Below are 25,411 nucleotides of genomic sequence, written 5' to 3' on the forward strand. Positions count from 1 at the left end.
ATACACTGTTTTGTGTGTTTTTCAACCTTACAGAAATGCAGCCAGAACAGATTTATCTTTTCCCAACTTATTTTCCATTCGACATCATGTTTTTGAGATTTATCAATATGAGTGTTTTTGGATTTCATCCATTTATTGGATTCCATGGTGCAAATATACCACAGGATGTGTCTATGTTCTCCTGCTGAGGGACAAGTTATGTCTAAGTGTTCACTATTTACAAACAGCCAGGGCCTTTGCTCCTAGCGGTTCCTCTGCCTGCCGAGCTCCTCTTCCGGGAATTCATTCATTTGATGACCTTCTCAACATGTCCACTTAATTTGCTCCCTCTTCTTCCCATGTTTTTTCTCAGTTATCAGTAGCATTGCCAGAGAAAAGAAAGGATATCTAGTTAAATTTGAATTTCAGATAAACAACAAGTTCATGTGTAATATAAGTATACCCCAAGTGCTATATGGGATATACTTACCCTAACAAAAAATTCACTGATTATCTAAAATTTATGTGGGAATCTTCTATTTGTATTTGTTAAATCTGCAACTCTAATTGTGACATTCTCAGTGAGGCCATTGCTGTACAGCCTATTTACAGTTTTAGCCTCCTCCCCAACACTTCCTATTCTTTTTTACTCTCTTTTTTTCACAGCCCTTATCATCAGTTTACCTGCAATATATTTCCTTATTAATTTTGTTCACTACATATCTTTTTCCTCTGGAATGTAAGCCCTTTGCAGGCAGGATTTTTGTTTTGTCTTCTGCTATGTGAGACACAGTATGTGCTTAATAAATACTTGCCGAGTAAATGAATAAAAGCGTGAAAGGGTGCAAGGACTGTCTTTGTACATGTCTCCTTTGTAGTGTGTGAGATTTTCTCTAGGATAAACATTTGGAAATAAAATTGCTTTTTGTAGGGTGTGTGTCTTTACTAGGTATTGCCAATTTGCTGTCTGAAGTAATCGAACAAATTTCCATTCCCATCAGTAACGTATAAACGTTCCCATTTCTTAACACCCACAGTACCTTTCTTTCTTTACCTTTGCAATTGCAATAATTTTGGTTTTTGAGTCAATGGTTGAAACCAGCATGGAAACATAAGATAACCACAAATGAATTCAAAATAAACAGTAATTACTAATCCAAAAGGTGTCAGATGTTCTTAGGTGCTTATTTAAAAGATGAGTTAATTATTATGGATGTACGAACAATTCTAAACCATGGTGTCTCTTGTGTAATAAAATAAACAGAAATTGCCCAAACTTAACACTGTCGCAATGCCATTTAAAAACTCATAATAAAAAATTTTGAAGAAAAACCATTTTATTTATTTTGCAACTAAAAAGGAGGAAGTCTTGCCTAAGAAAACTAAAATGAAAACCCAAACACAAGTTGTGGAGTGTTCTTTAAGATCTGCTTCAGAATTGCCAGAAACATGCAACTCATGTCGAAAGAGAAAATTTGAAAAAGTCCTTTGTTATAGATATGGCCAATCTCTTCTAAGTCCAAAAGACGAATTTGAGGTATATAAAAAAGCACTGTAATTAAAGGATACTACAACATGGCCTATTTTAATGTGTTCTTAATACATTCTTGGACAGCCATGAAATATGTTGTGAAACATTGTAAAAAATGGCCACTATCTCTCATGCCTTCCTGTTCCACGGCTTTGTAATGTGACCGTGGAGTGATGTCTAGAAGTGAAATCTATTTTTCTTCCACTTGAATCTGGGCTGGTCTTCTGGTTTGTCTTGGCCAATAAAATGCAGGAGTGATAATATGCTACTTCAAAATTTAAGTCTCCAAAGGACTTTGATGCTTCAATTTGATCTTATGGAAGACTGCCTAGCTGCCATGTGAACAAGCCTGGGCTAACCTGCTGGAAGATGAGAGCAGGTGGATCAAAGCTGAGGCAGCCTAGTTATCTCAGCCCAGGCCTCAGAGAGGGGAGAGAGCCCAGCTGACATCAGCAGTGTCGTCCACTTGACTTGCGACTGACCACAGATGCATGAGGGAGAGGAGAACTGCCTTGCTGAGCCCCACCCGGATTACCAACACGTGCAATCATGAGCTACATAAATGCTGGTTATTTTAAGCTATTATATTTTGCGATGGTTTGTTACTTAGCAATGGTTAACTGGGACACAGGCTAACTTGGTTCTTCACCCTGCAGAAAGCAGATTTGTTAATTTCTTCATTTACTTTTCTTTTGCTAAATGTATGCTGATGAAAATTGTTGAATATATTTTAATTTGCAAAGGATTTGATGGGAAAATAACTGATAAAGATTTTTTTTTCCACAAATATGTGAGTGTTTTATTGAGCACAATATCAACTGGAACCAATAAACAATTATGCACACAGCTGGCACCCAGCAATGACACACAGCTGCATCGGAACATTTTGCCCCGTGCATGTACCAGAAACCACGGCATCATTCACCAACACCATCCTGTTAAGCCTCTGGGAGTTTCATGAAAAAAAAAAAAAAATCTAGTGGTTTGAAAACTTGTCTTTTAAGGGAAATTATTAAGAAAATGAAAACAGCCTCTGAAATTTGACTTAAAAATCATATTCTAGGCATATCCTTTTCCTTCTCAGCCAGGGAAAGTCCTATGTGGAGTTTTCAAACTCATAGATGAATTACTAGTTTTCTTCAAGGAAAACAAATACAGACAAACAAAAATCCTGACTACAGCTTTGAAAAATCCAAATAAATAACATTAATCATGAAGAGTGGCTCAAAAATTTTTTTTCAAAGCTGAATTTCCACAGTTAACCAGGGCAAAGGAAAGCCAGGAATGTTTTTTCCTGCACACGATAATATCATTTCCAAAAAAGTAAAGCTCTGCAAATGAATACAAATGTTGATGGTGAACAATTAATCTTTTGTAACCCCAAGTTCAGTTCATATTATGAAAACTATAGTGTTGGGGTAAAAATATAGAAAACAGCCTCCTTTATCTCACTTCACTAAAATGGTTTTAGATACTCAAGAATTTAAAAGAGATTGACTAGCAAATCAGAGTTCATTCAGTTCACCACCTGCAAGAATATGCATTTTTTGACATTTTCACCTGCAGAAGCCTAAAAAACGGGCCACAGTTTTGTTGTATCTCAAGGAATCTCTTTTTATTTTTATTTTGGAGACAGAGTCTTGCTCTGTTGCCCTGGCTGGAGTGCATGGCACAATCTCAGCTCACTGCAACCTCCGCCTCCTGGGTTCAAGCGATTCTCATGCCTCATCCTCCTGAATAGCTGGGACTACAGGCATGTGCCACCTCGCCTGGCTAATTTTTTGTATTTTAGTAGAGACTGGGTTTCACTGTGTTACCCAGGGTGGTCTTGAACTCCTCAGCTCAAGCAATCCGCCTGCCTTGGCCTCCCAAACTGCTAGGATTACAGGTGTGAGCCACTGTGCCTGGCCTCAAGGAATCTCTTTAATGATTCTTCTGGACAAGCATGCAAAGCAAAGAGAGAATCCTTTTACTCTGTGCCCACACATTTATGGAGTCTAGGTCCTCAAAATACTGAAGCACCCAAACAGAGAAGAGAAAGTTTCTAGAAACTCAATCTGACAGCTCCAGCTTTCTTCCCTTTTCTTTAATGCAACCCAGTTTCCCAAAATGAATATGCACAATCCAAATGCTTCTCATTTTTGTTTTTCCTTTATTTTTCCAACAGTAAATATTTTAACTTTGACAATGAACCCTTTATATTATAGAAAAGAATGCAAAGTTTACAAGGAATGTAAGATAAACAATGAGACTAAAAAGCAGCTTCCTACGGTAGCAGCATCGGGGACAACAGCAGGGATCAGGGCCCTTGTGCACTGCTGGTGGGACTGTGACATGGTGCAGCTACTTTGGAAAACAGCCTGGCAGTTCCTCAAAATGTTAAACACAGAGAGACCATGTGACCCACGCCTGGGTATATAACCAAGAGAAATGAAAACATATATCCACGGAAACTTGCACATGAACGTTCATAGTAACGTTACACATAATAGGCAAAAGCAGGAAGAAACTAAATGTCCATCCGCTGATGAACAGATAAGCAAAATGTGATGTATCCACATAATAGAATATTATTTGGCTGGGCGTGGTGGCTCACACCTGTAATCCTAGCACATTGGGAGGCCGAGGCAGGTAGATCACCTGAGGTCAGGAGTTGGAGACCAGCCTGACCAACACGGTGAAACCCCGTCTCTACTAAAAATACAAAATTAGCTGGGTGTGGTGGTGTGTGCCTGTAATCCTAGCTACTCCGGAGGTTGAGGCAGGAGAACTGCTTGAACCCAGGAGGCAGAGTTTGCAGTGAGCTGAGGTCGCGCCGTTGCACTGTAGCCTGGGTAATAAGAGTAAAACTCCGTTTCAAAAAAAAAAAAAAGAATATTATTCAGAAAAGAAATGAAGTACTGACACATGCCACAACATGGATGAACCTTGAACACATTACGCTAACTGAAACAAATCACTTACAAAAGATCACATATTGTCTGAGTCCACTGATATGAAATGTGCAGAATAGACAAATCTATACATAGAAAAAGTACATCAGTATTTTCCTAGGGACAAAGGGATGGAGTTAATGTGTGTGGGGATGATAGCTTATGAGTACAGGATCTCTTTTTGGGGTGGTAAAGATGTTGTAAAATTGGGGCAATGGTTGCATGACTGTGAATATACTACAAATCACTGAATTGCACACTTCAATAGATGAATTGTATGGTATGTGAATTAGATCTCAATAATAACAATAAACATAAGCATCCTTCTTTCATTAGGCCACAATCCCCAGGCTTCAGGCCACGTCTTTTGATCTTCTCTGCCATTAGGGTCTTTGGTGCTAAAGGGATTGGAGACATTCAAATAAGGGTCCAGCCACATCTCCTGAGGCTCATGATCCCCCTTCATTCATATGACAAAACATCTACTGAGCTCCTGCGATATGCCAGGACCTCAGTAGATGGGGTACCCTTAGTAACTGTATCCTTAGTAATAGTAGATGGGGTATCCTTAGTAAACGGGTATCCTTAGTAACTGTATCCTTAGTACTAGTCCTAGTACTAAGGATACAGTTAGTGAACAAAATAGACTCCCAAAGTCCCTGTCCCTGTACTGCTGAAGTTGGCATTCTGGTGGGGGAGTTTGACAATGAATAAATAATAAATAAGTACATAGAATATTAGGTGGATATGAGCTGTAGCTCAGGATGGAGGAAAGGGAGAGGCAGAGGCCTCTAAGAGACAACCATAGTGACTGGGGGAAGAGCTGAGAGGTAAGCTTGGCTGGCAGGTGAGGCTTGACTGCCTGTGGACCAACACCCCTCCCCCTCCCTGGAAAGGAAGCAGCTGAGGTCAAAGCCCTGGGCAGTCACTCAGCTGCGGCCTCTGCTCAAGAAGAGGAAGGCATGGGCAGATGCCTTCTGTTGTCTAAAGCCAGGGGTGCATGTTGGCCTAATTTCCTCTTTGGGAGCATTACTGGGCAGAGTATGCTGTGGGTTCAGTGAAACATTTTACAAAGTTTCTCACGGTCTACTAAAGGTCAAGATGAAAACGTATACCCTTATCATAGGCAGACTTATAACAGGCAAAATAACCATATACAAAGAATGTCAATTTCTGAAATAATATATCAAGTTATGAATAACGTATCCAATATGCTGATTATGAGTACTAGCAGTAGCACTACTACCAACACTATGATAAATATTCTTAACAAGGTCAATAATCAGTGGCATTCAATATTATTAACAATAATAACAGCTGAATTCTAATAAGAGCTTCATTGATCTCTGTGAACTACAGACCTTTTATTTTTATGTACTGATAAATACTTTTATTATCCCTTGGTTGCATTTATAAAATCCAATTTTTAAAATGACAAAAACTTAGCTTAAAAGCAAGACTCCAACAGGTCAAAGAGAGACTGATGGATTTAACAATGTGGAATCAAGATTTAAACAAACCAACTACTTACATGTAGGAGGAGAAAAGCAGTTAGTATTAAAAAAACAAAACCCATACAACCTGAACGTCATTGGCAGCAACCTGAATAGGAGGCTGAAGTGTGATGTGGTGGACCCCAAAGCTCATGCAATATTAGCATATGAAACAAACCACAGGACTGGGCAACAGAGCGAGACCCCGTCTCTACAAAAAATACAAAAAATTTGCGCATGGCGGTGTGTGCCTGTAATCACAGCTACTCATGAGGCTGAGGCAGGAGGATTGCATGAACACATGAGTTGGAGGCTGCAGTGAGCTAGGAATGCACCACTGCACTCCAGCCTGGGCAACAGAGTGGGACCTGGCCTCGAAAACAACAATAACAACAGCAATAACAGCAAACCACAACAAACCACAGTGTTCTCACTGGGAGTTAATAGGACCGACATATTAACAACATTATAGGGAGTACTGTGTTCTGTTTTATGGCTACATTTTAAGACAGATGTTTGCAAATTTCATTAAGTCCAGGTGAGAGCATTTAGGATGAGGAAGTGTTCAGGTCCAGCTTCAATGACTGAAGGGAATGGTGATGTCTAGGCCCCAAAAGAATAGCTCTAGCAGTGGGAAGGCAGGGGCTAGCGAACTGGAGCATGGTTTCCTGCGAGATTAAATGTGTTAAGTGCTGGTGCATGCAACGAGGACCAACTAGGCGGAAAGGGTCAGGAAGCGGGGCTTAAAAGTGAGGCTGGGCGCGGTGGCTCACGTCTGTAATCCCAGCACTTTGGGAGGCTGAGGTGGGCGGATCACAAGGTCAGGAGATCGAGACCATCCTGGGTAACACAGTGAAACCCTGTCTCTACTAAAAATACAAAAAATTAGCCGGGCATGGTGGCGGACGCCTGTAGTCCCAGCTACTCGGGAGGCTGAGGCAGGAGAATGGCATGAACCCGGGAGGCAGAGCTTGCAGTGAGCCAAGTTCGCGCCACTGCACTCCAGCCTGGGGGACAGAGCGAGACTCCGTCTCAACAAAAAAAAAAAAAAAAAAAAAAAAGTGGGCAGATTTTGTGGTGACTGCACAAAGGGCTTTGTGCCACTCAGAGCTGCTATCCAAGGAGGTGGCTTTCTGGAAGCGGTGGGTGAGTGTCCTGTCCCTGGAGTATTCCTACAGAGGCTGGGTACCACCTGTGCTCCCACTGCAGCAGGGATCCCTGCCCGCTGTGGGCGGTTGGCCTCCTGACCTCTGAGGTCCCTTCTGGCTCTCAGAGTCAGGGACCAGGCATGGCAAACAAAGAGCTCCAGTTGGGGGGCTGGCTCAGGCACTGTGGTTTCCCAACACTAGTAATTTGTATTCAGAGAACAAACACAACATTGTCTGAATTCACCACTGCTGAAGGCACAGACTTGGAGAAATAGCGATGATCTGCAATGGCACTGACGGCAGGTCAACTGGAACTGCAAAATCTCTCAAGATGGAAGCTAGCATTTCATCCATGAGCCCTGCTACAACCTGTGGCTGCCTGACCTTGGCTCTGGCTGTGAAGTCTTTAGGTTTCATTCCCTCTTCCCCACCAGGGATGGGTCTCAGGGAGCCCCGCTCAGCTCTATCATCTGCCTGGTCACTGCTGTAGATTGTCCACTTTGGCTTTGCCTCCCATCTTCTTCCTTGGGTCTATGGCTGGTCCTCACATTCCGAGGCTCCTGGATCTCACTTTTCCTTTGCTTCCACATCTACTCTTAAGGCCCAGCCCTACCCATTCCCCTTCTGGATTTTGGGGATCCCAGCCCAGGTCAAGGCCTTTATTGCCCTTGAGGGAAGGCCCAACTAGTGTGTAGTAATAATGCCATTTATTGACTAATATATATGCCAGATGTTGAACAGTCTCTATTTCATCTAGTCCCATAATGACATTTCAGAGCAGGTGTTATTCCCATTTTACAGAAGAGGAACCTGAGGCTCCAAGGCTCAGTAACTTGCCTGAGGTTCCCCAGTGTGTGGTAGAGCTAGAATTCAAATCTCTCTTTGTAGATTCAATGTACAATGTAGAATTCAAATCTCTCTGTAAATTCAAATATACACTTTTCTCTAGTGTCTCATGCCAATCATGCTGACATCAGCACCTCACTAAAACCATGCCATATTTTCAGTAAATATGTGTTGATTATTTCTTTTGTATTTGTTTGCTTGTTTTTAGGAGAAGAAGAAAAACATTCTACTCATTTCCCCCCAAAAAAAGAAAGGAACAGAAGAAAAAAATAATCTCACAAGGCTTTGAAATAAACAGTGACTGAGCATATTTAAAACGAAAGCTTTGTGTGAGAGAAATCTGCTTTGAGGTTTTATACTTGGATTGTTCTAAGTAGGAAAAGAATTGTCTCTGTGTGCTCACCGAAGTTTTGGCTCTCAAAACAGTGTTTTAAAAAGTTTCAGTATAGCAGGGATGACACACTTCCTGATAAAGACTCTCATCACCAAGAAGTGGCTTTAGTGTGGTGAATACCAAGTCAGGTGACAAATTATGCAGCTCCCTAGCTAGGGTGTGATTCGGATTGACAAACACAGGAGAGATAGGCATGCGGATATTAATGTTGTTGGGAGATTCTTTAATTCTACCCAATTCTTCTATCTGGTTCTATCTTAATACCCATCACAGATTTTTTTTTTTTTTTTGAGATGGAGACTCACTTTGTCACCCAGTCTGGAGTGCAGTGGCGTAATCTTGGCTCACTGCAACTGCAACCTCCACCTCCTGGGTTCAAGCGATTCTCCTGCCTCAGCCTCCTGAGTAGCTGGGATTATAGTCATGCACCACCATGCCCAGTTAATTTTTATATTTTCAGTAGAGATGGGGTTTCACCATGTTGGCCAGGCTGGTCTTGAACTCCTGGCCTCAAGCAATCCACCTGCCTTGGCCTCCCAAAGTGCTGGAATTACAGGCGTGAGCCACCATGCCCGACCCACAGATTTTATTTAATAATACACACACACTGTAATTTTATTCTCTCTAGGGGGTAAACAAACAAATCAAGGACTGTAAATATCAAACTCCAGAAAAGAGCAACCAAGCAGGACACAAACCTAACAGCTCACCCTTTCTCTTTCCCCAGTTGGGAGGGCTGGCACCGAAGGTCCCTCTCTTTGCAACACCCGGCAAAGGGGACAGGAAATCTGAGCCACAGCTGGGCACTGGCACTCACAAGGTGCATGGCCTTGGGTGAGCCCTCTGATCAGTTTCTGCTCCTCAGTTTTGTTGCTGATAGCACGGGGAGTATTAGGATCTCAAAGAGCAGCAGGAAAGTACAGAGGAGGTGGTGTGGGCAAGCGCACTGTCAGCTGTAAAGCACTCTACAAAAAGTGATCACTATTACCTTAGTCAACACGCATTTCCCAATGCGGAGAATTCAGCTGACCTGCTGTTGAAAAGGAGATACTCCACCTAAAACTGCCTCCAGCGCTTTCTCTTCCCTAGCACTGATTTATTCTTCTCCTTTGTTTTCATTACTTCCTATATTGTATGTTTATTTATTTGTCCATTGTCTGTTTCCCTGTATTAGAATGTGGGTTTCTTGCAGGCCTGGCTTTGGTCTGTTTAGTTCTCTGTTGTATCCCCAGAGCCTTGGACAGTGCCTGGAACATACTAGGCTCAATACACCTTTGTTGAATTAATGAATGCTAAATGACGTCTCCAGTCTAAATGACCCCCATCTTAGCCCCCAGCTCTGATATTGTGAACAAGCAGTATAAAAGTCATGTAGAATTTTAGAAACTTGAACTTTCAAAGCAGCATGTTAGAGTGGTTCATTTATCTATTTATTCATTCCCTTAACTAATTTTCAGTCAAGTACTATGTGCAAAGCTCTGGGCTCTGCTACATGTCTGTTATGAATATCAGTCAATACAATTTTTTTTTTTGAGAGAGAGTCTCACTCTGTCACCCAGGCTGGAGCGCAGTGGTGTGATCTCGGCTCACTGCAACCTCCGCCTTCCGGATTCAAGTGATTCTCCTGCCTCAGCCTCCTGAGTAGCTGGGATTACAGGTGTGCACCACCACACTTGGCTAATTTTTATATTTTTAGTAGAGATGGGGTTTTGCCATGTTGGTCAGGCTGGTCTGGAAGTCCTGACCTCAGTGATCCGCCTGCCTCGGCCTCCCAAAGTGCTGGGATTACAGGCGTGAGCCATCATGCCCCGCCAGTCAATACTGTTATAAAACAAAGCAAAATGGTTTTTTGTAAAAAAAAAAAAAGATTTCAAATACATATTTAAATGACAAATGCCCCCCTAATTTCCTATTTATGCCTAAACCATTCTATCTGATGTCTTCACAGCTGATTTACAGGCATCTGTGGTCTGGTGGCTTCTTTCTAGAATTAGGAAGCTCTTCTTAATTTCCAAAGTGACATCTAGTGAGATGCCTAGGGGAAGGTATCGTATGGTCCAATTTCTTCCACACTTGTTTCTAAACTCATTGTAATTACTGGAGATGTGGGTTTCAGAGAGGGCATGAATAAGTACAGTTGATGTGTAGGAAAAAGAAAGTCCCTTAGCAGAAAAGGTTAAAAAGAAAACTCCTGCTCAAGCGCGATAAGTTTTAAACAAGCCAGTTGTCCGTGACTTTGTTTATACTGCAGTTGGGTATTGTTTGACTTAGGAAGCTGTTCAGTCATCATGGTACTAATGAGTTAATAAGTAAGTAGATACCTATATTTTCCAATTACGTGCCCCACTTTATTTCTGGGTAGTAACAGTGTGAATAATTTGGCAGGGCGGGTCCAAGAGAGAAAGAAAACTTAGAAAAATCTTCAAACCTTCAGAAACATCACTGGACTTAGAGTGTAGAAAATGCTTCATAGTGAGATTATATATATGTAAATTAAAATGAATTTAATGTATATAAAATTAAATTTTTTTATTAATTTGTATAGGATTAAATTAATTTTATATAAATTAAAATGTAGCAATTAAATGGAGGAATACTTATTTCAAAATTCTAAGTAATTCAAAAAATTGGATTGAGGCCAGGTGCGGTGGCTGAAGCCTGTAATCCCAGCACTTTAGGAGGCCGAGGCGGGCGGATCGCTTGAAGTTAGGAGTTCGAGACCAGCCTGGCCAACGTGATGAAACCCTGATCTTACTAAAAATACAAAAATTAGCCAGGTGTGGTAGCATGTGCCTGTAATCCCAGCCACTCGGGAGGCTGAGGCAGGAGGATTGCTTGAACCCAGGAGGCAGAGGTTGCAGTGAGTCGAGATTGCACCACTGCACTCCAGCCTGGGTGACAGAGTCAGACCCTGTCTCAAAAAACAAACAAACAAACACAATTGCATGTGCGCCTGACCCAGCTTACATAACACAATAGGGACCATCAAAGAAGCCAATGAGAACTTCAGAAACTATATCCCCCACCACAGTCCTAAATCTCTCCTGTCTCTTAGAAGGGGAGCAAGATTTTTAAAATACTAAAGGGTCTACAGCAACTGAGAAAAGTCATCACGTATAAAGCAATCACAGAGCCACTCCAAATCTTTACGAAACCAGTTAGATGGAACAAAAAGGTCCAGCATTTAACATTCCTCTGGCATGTAGGCATTTTTTTGGCAGAAGCAGAACTTTGGAGCTACTGACTCAATGCTATCCTCCCCATCTCCGTGTTTTTGTCTCCTTAGGACAATCTTGCTCTCAAAAGCTACGATAAGGTTCTTGAACTGAATGCCTTTAAGGTGTCCTTTACATCCCGCCTGTCTTCACCCAATCCTACTTGGGTATTTTGAGAGTGTATTAAATGCTTTCATCCAGAATGCAGACTTTTAAGGTGATTATAGGAATTCTTTCTAGGTAGTAAGAACCTACATTACAGTACAACCTTTGGTCGCATACAAATTTGGGCATTGTGTTTTTGCAACCAAAATCCACAGCACTTGAATTCTACTACACACTTATAGGTGAATAGTGGAAAACCACTTGTGTCTAAAGGGTATTTTCCTGTCATTACTGGGGTGTCAGAAATTCAACACTGTGTTCTCCCATGGGAGCATTCTTTTTAGACATGTGTCCTGCACTTGGCTTATAAAATCATTCACTATTATTCCAAAATTTTGTACACATGTCATGTTTGTTTGGGCTTGAAAGCCAACTTTTGTATTCAAATATTTGCTTTTATTATTATTTTTTTAATCCTTCCACTAAGCATGTGACCAGTTATACACAGGTGCTTCAATAGTAGGGTGACAACTAACATTGAATCAATTGTCACTATCTGCCAGGCACTGCGCCACACATGTTGCCTATCATAATTCACTTAATCCTATCATACCCATTTTACAGATGTCTTAGTCTGTTCAGGCTGCTATAGCAAAATACATAGAGTGGGTTCTATTATGAATAATAGCAATTTATTTCCCACAGTTCTGGAAGCCCAAGATCAGGGCACCAGCACCATTGGATTTTGGTGAGGGCTCCTCTTTCCCTTTGCAGACGGCTGCCTTCTGGCTGTGTGCTCACATGGTAGAAAGGACAAGGGACCTCTCTGGGGCTTTTTACTCTTCCTTTTCTTTTCCTTTTCTTTTTCCTTTCCTTTCCTTTCCTTTCCTTTTCTTTCCTTCCTTCCTTCCTTCTTTCTTTCTTTTTTTTCTTTCTTTCTTTTTTTTTTTTTGACAGAGTCTCACTCTGTTACCCAGGCTGGAGTGCAGTGTGCAATCATGACTCACTGAAGACTCAACCTTCTGGGCTCAAGTGATCCTCCTACTTCAGCCTCCTAAGTAGCTGGGACCACATGCACGTGCCACCATGCTTGGCTAATTTTTGTATTTTTGTAGAGATCAGGTCTCAGTATGTTGCCCAGGCTGATCTCAAACTCCTGGGCTAAAGTGATCCTCCTGCCTTGGCCTCCCAAAGTGTTGGAATTATAGGCATGAGCCACCATGTCTGGCCTGGTGCCTCTTTTGTAAGGGTACTAATACCATTCATGAGGGCTCAGCACACCCTCATAACCTAATGGCCTGTCAAAGGCTCCACCTTCTAATATCAGGACCTTGGGGGCTAGGTTTCAACAGATGAATTTTGGGGAACACAAACATTCAGGCCATAGCAGCAGATAAGGAATAGAGTCTTGGTGTTAGTGAGAGACGGAACTGCAATTCAAACTCAGACAGTGTGGTTCCAGTGCTCCTACATTATTTTACATTGTTTCTTGTGGCACCCTTTCCCTCCTTGTATGTTAAGAATTTAGAAATGTTATATGGTGACTGCCAGGGACTAAATTGAATTCCCCTCCCCTAAATTTATATGTTGAAGTCCTAACCTCCAATGTGATGGTTTTTGGAGATGAGGCCTTTGGTAGGTGATTAGGTGTAGATGAGGTCTAAGGGTGGAGCCTACATGTTGAGACTAGTGCCCTTAGAAGAGGAAGAAGAGAGATCAGAGCTTTCTCTCTCTGCCACCTGAGGACACAGCAAGAAGGTGGCCGTCTGCAAGCCAGGAAGGGAGCCCTCACCAGGAATGGAATCTGCTGGCATCTTGATCTTGGACTTCCAGCCTGCAGCACAGTGAGAAATAAATGTCTGTTGGTTAAGCCACTCAGTCTATGGTATTTTGTTATTGCAGCCCCAGCTCATGATGACAGTGACAATTCATCTGTCTATCCCTTATATTGGTGATAATCAGTGAAGAATTAAAAAAAAAAAAAAGAAGGTACTACGTAAATAAAGACAGGCAATGGTCTTTAAGATCACTGTCAGTACATGTATTATGGCAAGTATTAAATGATCTTATAGAGCCAGAAAATATATGTGGTCTAACCCTTTTATTTTATAGAAGAAAGTAAAACACAGAGAGGTTAAATGACTGGTTTAAGGTCATGTAGAAGTACATACAAGTAGTATACAGGTGGTTTATTTTATTAGATTAGAGGTGGTTATTTTCTAGCTATAAGGTAAGTGCAGTCTGCTCTAAAAATAAAAAGCTCTCCTCTTGCTCAAGCCTCTACTCGAACTAGAGGGCAAAATTCCTGTTTTATTATTCTAATGACAAGATCATACCGCTTCTGACTAGAAAATGCCAAAACAGGAGACAAAATTAGCATCGTATGGTGCCAGTTAAAAATTATTTAGAAACCCACAAGTTCTGTGCTTTGTAATTTTTTTTCTCTCTCTCTAGGACATAGTAGAGCTGAATCATTACAATGAGGCATGTGACAGAAATGTTGGCTATTTCTGCCATGTCTGTCTATCTATGACTTCTTCAGACTACAGTAATTGTCAGCAATAAATAGACTGTATTCAAACGGCAAGATTGATTTGCCATTCAGTATTATAACCAACTGTGAGTAGTTCATTCTTTGGTTAAATTATGCTTGTAAGAAGTGAGAAAATGGGATGAGAAAAAAATGCGCTCAGTCCATAATGATAACCTAGGGTAATCATGTATTTTCCTGAAGGAAGTAATAAGGAACACACAATAAACAGCATGGTGGGAAACCCTAGAGTGGATGGTCTGTATCAAGTGAGGTTTTCCAGGGCAATTTTATTCAAAAATCTCTGTCTCTTCGTTTGAATCTTAGAAGCATTGATATATGTTTCCTTGAAGATGATGTTTAAGGCCATCCCTTTCATCTAAGGAGAATCTACAGTGTACATGTAAATAAACAGCTTTCTTCTTCAGGGGTCAACAAAACCCATGACCATTATGATGTCAAGGAACTAAAGCACCCAGCCTCCATACAAGTGTTCCTGAGTGTGACATTTTCTACTTCCAAACTACTAGTACCACAACTTTAGACCTAGGCTCTGTGGGCCGGTCCCTTATCTGATGAAAGAGGAAACAATGCTTCTGCTCACACATGTGCACACATACATACACACACATAAACCAGGTATGTTAGCACAGCATCATGTATACGCTATGATACATTTATTCTAATCGGCAAATGGCCCAAACCTATGTTGACCATAAGGTTTCATTACTTTTTTTTAAAAACAGCTATACCACACTTAATGCCTCACATTGAGTTCAAGGTCTGCTAAAAATCAGATTTTTTTTTAAAAACCTGAACTATTGTAAAGGTAGGCCATGTTTATCTTATACATAAGCGGTTGATCTTTAAGATATCTCGTCTTATTGGTGCTAGCTAGTCCTAACAGATTGCTAAAGAATTCACTGACGCAAAGAAGCATGGTTGAGTCTCTATGATGTGCCCGCCCTGGGGAGGAATGGAGAGGTGAACATGCCACCACCCTGCTTTCAAGGTTGGCACAGTATTGAAGGGGAGATAGACAAAATAAACCTGCAAGTCACAAAGCAATGTAATGATAGAGGCAGCATGTGCCACATGTCAATGACAAGCCATGTGGGGGGATCAACCATCAGGTTGGGGTGGGCTGCGGCTAGGGGAGAGGCAGTGGAGGCTGCAATTCAGCTGGGCATCTAAAGTTAAGAAGAAGCTTTTTGAGATCTTGAAGCTGTTATTCCCCACTTTTATACTATCTGCACATCTCATGGGCATGCTGTATCTGTTGCCCAATGAGGGAATGGCTAAAAACGACTCAGGCTGTGGAACGTGGCCTCCTTCAGTCTATCGTCCATGCCATGGCCCGAGTAATCCTTTAAAATCATAAGCCAGATCACATTACGCTCCAGCTGAAGTTCCTCCAATGACTTCTCATCTAATTAAGAGTAAAAGCCAAAGTGCATGGGCCAGCCTAAAAAATCAACATTCTTTGGAAATCTCCTTTCTACCCCATCTCATCTCTGCCCACTTTTCTTCTCTTTCCTTTTCTTTTTTTCCAGTCATCAGAAAAGCCATGCCCCCACCTCTAGGCTACCACACTTACGGTTCCCTCTTCCTGGGACTCTCTTCCCCCAGATAGCATCTCTTACCATAAAGGAAGGACTTCTCTCAGGGAGAAGCAGTCCCCGACCACTCAGTCGAAACCACATTCTTTTCACTGCCATTACTCTCCATCCTCCTAGACTATTTTATTTTTCTTCATGATGTTACTCGTCATCTGACACAGTATAGATTTTATATTTGTTTATTTCCTGTCCACCCTAAGTCCTCTTAAAACAGAACTTTCCTGAGCGTGGGCACGGGCATGTTTTATTCTCGGCGTTATCCCTGATGTTTAGAGGAGTACCTGTCATAGTGTGTTCAGCAGACATCTGTTGAAAGAATGACTTCCAGCACGTTGGGAGGCCGAAGTGGGTGAATCATGAGGTCAGGAGTTCGAGACCAGCCTGGCCAACATGGTGAAACCCCATCTCTACTAAAAATACAAAAAATTAGCAGGGCGTGGTGGTGGGCGCCTGTAATCCCAGCTGCTTGGGAGGCTGAGGCAGGAGAATCGCTTGAACCTGGGAGGCAGAGGTTGCAGTGAGCCGAGATTGTATCACTGCGCTCCAGCTCTGGTGACAGTGTGAGACTCCGTGTCAAAAAAAAAAAAAAAAAAAAAAAAGAATGACTTAATAGAGAATGCAACTGGAGCATTTCTTCATTAATACAGGCTGCAATTGTGGTGGCACAATGGGCAAGATCTGCAGTTACTTCTTTCAAGGAAGATATATCACAGGGATGGTGGGGTCATCCCACTCCTGATCAGAATTTAGATTCACTGACTGCACCAGTGGCGGGACTTGATCTTGACCACTGGGCCAAAACAGATGGAGATATACATTAAACAAAGAATTCCCTCTAATCACCACTTCTATTATCAATCAAAAGTATTTGTATATTTACTTTTGTGTACAAAAATTCAACCTCCTGAATCTGATCACTTTATCTTCTGCTCTTGGTCATTCAAACCACTTTCCCAGAAAAGTTTATTTGCACAAGAGGCAGCACGCAAATGCTCTTTAATTTTAGTTTCTGTTCCTTCTTTAAAATCTATTTTCAGTGTAACAGTATCAGGCCCAGTGAAACTTTCTATTGTAGTGGAAGGCTTTTTTTTTTTTGAGATGGAGTCTCGCTCTGTTGCCCAGGCTGGAGTGCAGTGATCTTGGCTCACTGCAACCTCTGCCTCCCAGGTTCAAGCAATTCTCCTGCCTCAGCCTCCTGAGTAGCTGGGACTACAGGCATGCACCACCACGCCTGACTAATTTTTTGTAATTTTAGTAGAGACGGGGTTTCACCGTGTTAGCCAGGATGGTCTCAATCTCCTGACCTCGTGATCTGCCCACCTCAGCCTCCCAAAGTGCTGGGATTACAGGGGTGAGCCACTGCACCTGGCTCTTTTTTTTTTTTTTTTTTTAGTATAAAATTTCCCTTTACCTCATGCAATTTCAAGTTATCAATCAGTACATTTGTATGATTGAATTTGGTGTGTGCTAAAAATTTGCTGCTCAAGGAAATCAACTTTTTATTTCTCCTATTAGGTGTCTGTTCATCGTGTGTGGTTCAAAGAGGAAATTCGTGGCTGCAGAGATTTGAAAACCACAGAGGAGGGGAATATATTCAAACCAATTTTGACCTGTTTCTGCTTCTGCATATTGTGCAGTAACTAGAAGTGATGTGAAGAAATGGAACAGAAGAGAAAATGAGGCTCTGTATTGGAAAACATTTGTCAGCCAGCCCTGGCCGACTGTGAACACAGATTCCTAGAAGAATCAGTGAAAATCTCATCATTGGGGTTATTTGCAGCCAGACTGGTCCAGATAGTTGAGATTTTACTGTAGGGAGTGATTGTTTCTGGACCCCTTAAGGCCTGGGAAAAGGAGGAGTGATGATGATCTCATTGTCTATTCCCTTTTGTGATGGGTATTGATTAGTGCCAAGCCAATACCCAAAGCAGTTCCAGTCCATAATAAAAAGCAACACAACAGCAGTCCCAATGATCAGTCAGCAATTTGGAAGCCAAAGGCAAAGATAAGAAGCCTGCTAGAGATTTACTTGCAGGCTTCATAATGTCATCTCCTTCAAACACTAGCAGAAAGCACAATATTTCCTTTTGGTCCGCCAGCTGCTGTTGAAACAGAGTTTTGATTGTAGTAAGAGACGACATTTGTTTCACTCAGGGCTCACTGACTATGCTGGTCTTCATGTCTTCTACTTAGACAGTGTCCTTATACAAGCAAATAAGAAAAAGTGCCCTACATGACAATGTACAAGGATACACAGAATGAAAAGAGCCAAGACATCTAAAAGACCCACATACTTTTAGAGCAGAAAAATAAATTCCACTGAGGGTCACTTCTGGAATTTCTATGTTTATTCCTACTGATGGGATTTCCTACCTTTCCAAAGAAGGTAACGTGGTCAAGTTCTTCCAAGTCCTAAGAGTTCAACCCAAGCCTTCGTTTAAGTTTTCGGTTTAGAGGCCAGGTGTGGTGGCTGACGTCCATAATCCCAGCCCTTTGGGAGGCTGAGTTGGGCGGATCACTTGAGGTCAGGACTTGAAGACCAGCCTGGCCTACATGGTAAAACCTCATCTCTACTAAAAATACAGAAAAAATTAGCTGGGCGTTGTGGCACACACCTGTAATGCCAGCTACTGGGGAGGTGGAGGCAGGAGAATCACTTGAACCCGGGAGGCAGAGGTTGGAGCCAAGATCGTGCCACTGCACTATAGCCTGAGTGACAAAGCAACACTCCGTCTCAAGAAAAAAAAAAAAAAATTCTGTTGAGAATGAAGCCCAGTGTCATCATTCGCTCCCCTAACATGTAAAACCATCTATGTAGAAAAACTGATTCTACTACAATAGAAATGTTTTCTAGAACCTAGACTCCTCTAAACTCATGGCTGCCCATGAATTAGTGCTTGAAGATTGATTTTTACAGCTTACTGAATCATATATTGGTATCAGATTTTTCTTACAGCACTCAAGAAGTTAAGAATTTTCTATTTCAATTGGATTCAAGTGGTTTCTGCCTTTTCTCTGGATAAGAGTTCTACAAGGAGCAGGGAGATAATTTTAAAATAGCCAAAAAATACCCTTTGCATGAGGAAATGATTAGAACAAGAGTCTAGTTATTTCCATCAGGCTGTTCTCTTCTATAAGTGATGCTAGGATGATAGTAAATGCCAGAACTATAAATTCTATAAATGTGTAGAGACTGTCCATACAGAAGAGAAGGCCATCATTTCATAACAACATATGGAAAGTAAACACAACTTGATCTTTAGATTTTAAAGTAGTTGGCAGTGTTGGAAATTCAAGAAACTTGAGTTCATTTGGAGCATGTAAGTTAAGATGGAGCTCATAAGAAATGTAACAGATTTTTTTTCCTTGATATTATTTTTAGAGTCCATTTTCAGAATTCAACTGAATTGTATTTAGAATTTAAAATTATAGCTGGGAGAAATTTTTTAAAAGAGAATTTTTTTTAAAAAGAGAAATTCAGCTGGGAGGAAAAGGATGGTTATACTTAACATATCTTTTTTTTTTTTGAGACAGGGTCTAGCTCTGTTGCTGAGGCTGGAGTGCAGTGGTGCAATCTTGACTCCTTGCAGTCTTGACTTCCCAGGCTCAAGCAATCCTCCTACCTCAGCCTCCCAAGTAGTTGGGACTGTAGGTGCATTCCACCATGCACAGCTAACTTTTTAAATTTTTTGCATAGAAGAAGTCTTGCTACGTTGCCTAGGCTTGTCTCAAACTCCCGGGTTCAAGTAATCCACCCACCTCGGTCTCCCAAAGTGCTGAAAGGCCCAACCTTACTTAACATATCTTTAGCTGGATTTCTTTTTGTTTTAAGTAGAAGAGAAAAACAAACTCTGAGCAAACCAAGTTTGTTTTTCTCTTCTACTTAAAGAAAAAATCCTAAACTCTGAATTCTAATTAATGAAAATTAAATTATTTGCACAAGTATTTGGATTGGCATTTATATCCTGGCAAATGATCTAAATGCACATTTTTTAAAGCCGTGGGATTAAAAAGATAAAGACCCTTACTAGGAGACTAGCAGTTGGTTTTTTATTTTAGTGGCTCCGTTTCATTTCTTTTTACAGTCAGTGATAAATGGAGATCATATATTCTCCTTAATGGCCTGTTCGTGATTTGGCATCGTGCTGAGGCTGGCTGGCAGTGGCTCTGAGGATATGTGGGGGTGCCCCTGGGCAGGAGAGGAGATACTGCTGAAAGTCATGCCCCATCCCCTTTGCCTCTGCCCCAGTGCTAGGGGGTGGCTGGGTCACTCAGCCAGCACAGACGGCCCAGTGGGCACAAGTTACAGGGGACTTCTTCCAGCTTCCTTTTTCCTCTGTCTTCCCGCCTGTTCAGAGACGTGCAACAGAATAATGAGAAGCAGGAGGCCTCCTTGAAATAATGTCACATGGAATTCTCAATTTAATAAGGCCTCCAGTTTGTTCCAAACATGCTTGAGCATTTGGTGGCATATTAGAAATTTATCTGAAAGTAACCGGACACGCTTGGCACCCTTTTCTTCTTGTGCCAAACCATTTTGTTATTCTCACGTTTTATTTCCTTGTTATTTGTAAGCGTGTCTGGCTGCACAGCAAGCCACACATTATTTGTGGGATGGTAGCCTGCAGGAGTTTTTTATTTTTAAATTAAGCTGCCACTTGACATATAAAATGTAAATTTTCTATAATCATATCATCACAGTGACAGTTCCATGTTTCATAATTTGTGCAGGCTCCATTCTCTTTCTGCATGGAATACTTAGCAGCCAGTCTGGAGAACTTGCCATGTGTTCTCTAGGCTGAGTCCTTGCTGAAGACCACCCTGAGCTGGAGGTACAGTGTGCTACCTGGACACCCTTTGTGCCCGCCTGGCAGGTGCAGAGCTGCCCGCCTACTACGCCCTGGGTCACCTACTCACCCGAGTGCTGCACCTTGAAGGTTTGCCATGGTAGAGCCTGGTGGGGGAGCAGTGTTGTCCCTTCCAGAGTGAAAACCAACTTATGAAGAACCAACATCAGCTCTGGAAGGAAAATCCAGAACACCTGGTTTAACACCTGGGATTTAGGCTTATTTTGCCACCTGAAAAAATTGGGGGACAGTGGGGAGGGAACAGCACTCCCGAAAGCTGGAGGCCTAGTTTTTATTAGTGGTTCTAAGTCATTCCCGAGTATTAACTTAGGCAAAATATTTATAACTTTCAGTATTTCAGTTCTCAGCAGGCAACATGGCAGTAGGCTGTAGTGGTAGAGACGGGATCTGCGGTCAGAATCTGTTGTGAGTTCGAATCTTGGCTGTGCTACTTACTAGCGCTATGATGGAGGCAAATTAACTTGAACTTTCTATGTGTCAGTTTCCTCACCTATTAAATGGGCATAAATACTCTCATAAGGTTGCTGTGAAGATTCAATTAGATATTCCATGATAATCATACAGCAAAGAGCCAGGTACATAATAAACATGCAATAAATATTAACCAAAAGGATTATAATAATTATTATTCAGTGCCAGGACATGGAGCGAGAATTAACCATTTTCTCTCCAAGAAAAAAATACATTTAATTTCCAGACAGAAGGGATACGTAACAATAACAATAACACCGTATTTCAAACTTGGTGAGAAGATAGAGATGACTTCACTCGTGCAGAGAACTATGTATTTGTGGAGCACTTCCGGCTTGCAATCCCCATAGGCTCAGCCGGGTCTGCACAAGACTGAATGAGGCTCTACCTCCTTCACTCACTACGCCCTGCTTTCATCAAAGGCGTTCACTGCATTTAGTGGCTTGTGTGGTTTTGGCTCAGAACGGTAATAAAGAGGTGACGAGTGACAAGAGAGGGCTCCTGCTACTCTCTGGCTTCTCCGTTAAGCGTCTGATAATGCTGGTCTCTGCCTGATAAGCCTCAGAGTTTACTTGTCCTGCATGAGCCTTTCAAGGAGTCAGAAAGGAAACCTCAGCTCTGCAGACCCATTGATGGCCGCGGAGGCTCAGGAACATGCCTAGGGATTGTTTTTGAATGAGATATGGTTTGTCCCTGTGGTGTTGAAAATGATTCTCTCTAGTCTACTGTAAAACCCAGTCCCATGCAAAGAGTGTCACTGCCAGACATTCTTGAAGGGTCTGGGTGGAAACAGACAGATACAGGGATTGCAGCTTTAGGAGAAAACGTTGTTTGAGGGAAAGAACGCTTAAATAGGAATATAACAGTGCAGAATTGAGAATAAAAAGGCAAAAGAGCCTTTAATTGCTATAGAATCCCAGAGCAGTGGTTCTTAACCTAAATTATGCTGTTATTTGGAAAGATTTATAAAACTTTAGCTTATTTGTTAATTTTTTTTTTAAAGTTGGTGTCTTGCTCTGTTGCCCAGTTTGGAGTGCAGTGGTGCCATCACAGCTCACTGCAGCGCCAAAATCCTGGACTCAGAAAATCCTCCTCCCTCAGCCTCCTGTGTAGCTGGGACTACAGGTGCACACCACCATACCCAGCTAATGTTTAGAAACTTTCCGTATAGATGAGATCTCTCTATGTTGCCCAGGCTGGTCTCCAAGTCCTAGCCTCAAGCGATCCTCTCACCTCAGCCTCCCAAAGCCCTTGGCCTAAAACATTAACTTTTTTGACGCAAGGTGTTGAGCCATAAAGAAGTCAGAGGGAAGAGGAGATTAGAGATGGTTTAACCCACCAATATGTTTCCAGGAAAGGAAGCTGATTCTGAAGAGACTCAGTGAGTTGCCCAAAGTCCCAGAGCTAAGTCAAGGCCAAGGCAGAACCAGAATCCACTGACCTCCAGCTCTAGGGCTGTTATGTATTCCCCCACCTACCCCTTCTGGACGTATGACTTTAGCCAGCAAGAGCTGCAGTTTTAGCAGTGGCCAAATCCATTTTTTTTCTAGGCTTCATCCATTGCTGTGCCCCTGAGGACCCGTGTACCAATGACCATGGTTTCTGATGAGTTCCTCTGCATCCTCCACGTCTCAGAGTGGAGATTTCACTGTTCATTCCCCAGGAAAGGCCTTCCTGACTCCCAGGGGTAGGTTGGCTGCTCCTGCCCTGTGCTGTAAAGCCTTTGCCCTATCCCCTATCCCTGCACATCTCACATGGGGTGTAACTACCTTTTCTTGAGGGAGTTAAAAAACATGCAATTAAGCTTGGGCGTGACGGCTCATGCTTGTAATCCCAGCACTTTGAGGGCCACGGTGGGCAGATCACCTGAGGTCAGGAGTTTGAGACCAGCCTGGCCGACATGGCAAAATCCCATCTTTACTAAAAAAAAAAAAAAAAAATAGCCAGGTGTGGCTGTGTGTGGCTCAGCTACTTGGGAGGCTGAGGCAGGAGAATCGCTTGAACCCGGGAGGTGGAGGTTGCAATGAGCCACGATTGCGCCACTGCATTCCAGCCTGGGCAACACAGCAAGACTCTGTCTCAAAAATCAACCAACCAACCAACCAACCAACCAACCAACCAACCAACAAACCAACCAACCCTCTTCTACACAATTAAATAGAAACATAAAGATAAAGAATTAAGAAACGATAAGGCAAATGACCTCTTTTATTCCCACAGAATTATAGAGATGTATTCCCAACCCAAATTCTATTGCTCCCTGAGAAAACATTTTTGTCCAGACCCATTGACCAAGTCTAAGTATTGCAGAAGCAATAACCTGGTCCTCTGCTTTGTCCTTGATTCCTTTAGAATCTAGCACAGTAAGTGGCTCATAGAAGGTGCTCAACAAATGTTTGTTCAATGAAAGTTGAATGAATGCTTTAACGTTAGCTAACTAACATTAACATGGGTCATGTCCTCTCTGTGGCTTTTCTTCTTCCAGCTAAACATCTCCATTTTTTTCTGTTTCTCATAGACAGTGTCTAGAGTTTTCATCTCCTGAAAACCCCTTCTGGACAAATTCCAGGTTTCCAGGTCTGTTTAGCTGGTGACTTTGCAGATGCCACACCTTGTTCCATGAGGAGAAGGCGGGGCAGTCTCACTTGCTCCTCCTAGGAGTCTCTGTGTTTCTAAGGAAGTGACTTACAATTGTGTTGCCTTCCTTAATCACCGGCCAATACTGTTGGTTCATTTTCAACTTATACCCATTCAAGGCTATGCTGTATGTTTAGAAGGGGCTACTCCCTGGGACTTACAGTCTATTTGAGTAAGTTATAATAGTAACAACACCCATAAAATGATAGTGAATGATAATGTCTTAATGATGTGTGATTACTCCAAAAAGTAATTGATTTTATTCATTATAATTAAAAAATAGCCCAAGCACAATAACCCAATGTGGGTTATTGTTGAGCTGATCAACACTTTCTTCCCCCTACAGCCATGCTTGACTAGCTTAAAAAAATATTTCTAAAAGGCTGGGTGCGGTAGCTCACGCCTGTTATCCCAGCACTTTGGGAGGCTGAGGCGGGTGGATCACCTGAGGAGAGGAGTTTGAGACCATCCTGGCCAACACGGTGAAACTCCGTCTCTACTAAATATATAAAAATTAGCCAGGCGTGGTGGCAGGCACCTGTAATTCCAGCTGCTCGGGAGACTGAGGCAGGAGAATTGCTTGATCCTGTGAGGCAGAGGTTGCAGTGAACTGAGATCGTGCCATTGCACTACAGCCTGGACAAGAGCAAAACTCAGTCTCAAAAAAAAAAAAAAATTCTTACTAAGGCAGGAAAATAGGGTCTGGAGGCAGGGAACATAAGGCGGATGAACACTTCAGCTATGACAGGAAATGTCTTTTCATAGGGTGTACACCGAGTAAATGACTTTGTAACTTTACTTCATTCTCTTCATTTACATAGGGCATACACCAAGTAACCAATGGAATCGTCTGGAGGGTATTTAAATCCCCACAAATTCTGTAACGAGGCCCTTGAGCCCCTATGCTTGGGCTGCTCCCACACTGTGGAGTATAATTTCATTTTCAATAAATCCCTTCATTCCTTCCTTGCTTGTTTATGTGTTTTGTCCCATTGTTTGTTCAAGATGCCAAGAACCTGGACACTCTCCACCAGTAACCTTACTACATTTGAAAGAATGAAGGGCTTCAAAATTTTGTCCATGACAGGGGTCACTCTATCCCACTGGTATAGTGAGTGTGTGAAAAGGGGAACCAGATGTGTTTTACAGTCAGATTCATCCACATTCAAGCATTTCTTTTCCAGATTTTCAACACAAGAAGTTTTGTTGTTGTTTTTGTTGATATTTTGGGTAGTGGTGGCCAACATCTGTTGCCTCTTTCCTGTGTCTCTGCCCCTAGAGGCCCCTGAGACACAGATAGAAAGGAAGAAGCTTCCCCAAGGACTTGGACAGCAGACAAGCTGGGTAGGGAGCAGCGGGCAGGTGGTGAAACAGGGGAAAAGCTCATTTCTATGAACCATCAGGGAAGCTGAACAAAATCTAGAAATGTCGCCAGGATAACTGCGTAGGGAGATACAGTATCCTTGACAGCTCTATAACTATTATGCAGAAAATAGCAACAGCAGAATCAACTAAGGTTGTAAAGGAACATTAAAACCATTATGAATGGAGATCTAAAAGAAGTGATCAGAAAAGCACTACAGGATTTGGCAAGCACTCTGGAAAAAATATAGGAGCTCTATACCTAAAACACATTGACTAT

General features: G+C 42.0%; 1 protein-coding gene across 8 annotated transcripts in view; it reads right to left on the bottom strand.

The window, feature by feature from the left end:
• Nucleotides 1–25,411, bottom strand: part of FRMD4A (FERM domain containing 4A) — a 531,042-nt gene that overhangs the window by 265,347 nt on the left and 240,284 nt on the right. The gene's annotated exons all lie outside the window — the stretch shown is intronic.

The sequence above is a fragment of the Pongo pygmaeus genome, chromosome 8, assembly GCF_028885625.2.
Source record: "Pongo pygmaeus isolate AG05252 chromosome 8, NHGRI_mPonPyg2-v2.0_pri, whole genome shotgun sequence".
Lineage (NCBI taxonomy): Eukaryota > Metazoa > Chordata > Mammalia > Primates > Hominidae > Pongo > Pongo pygmaeus.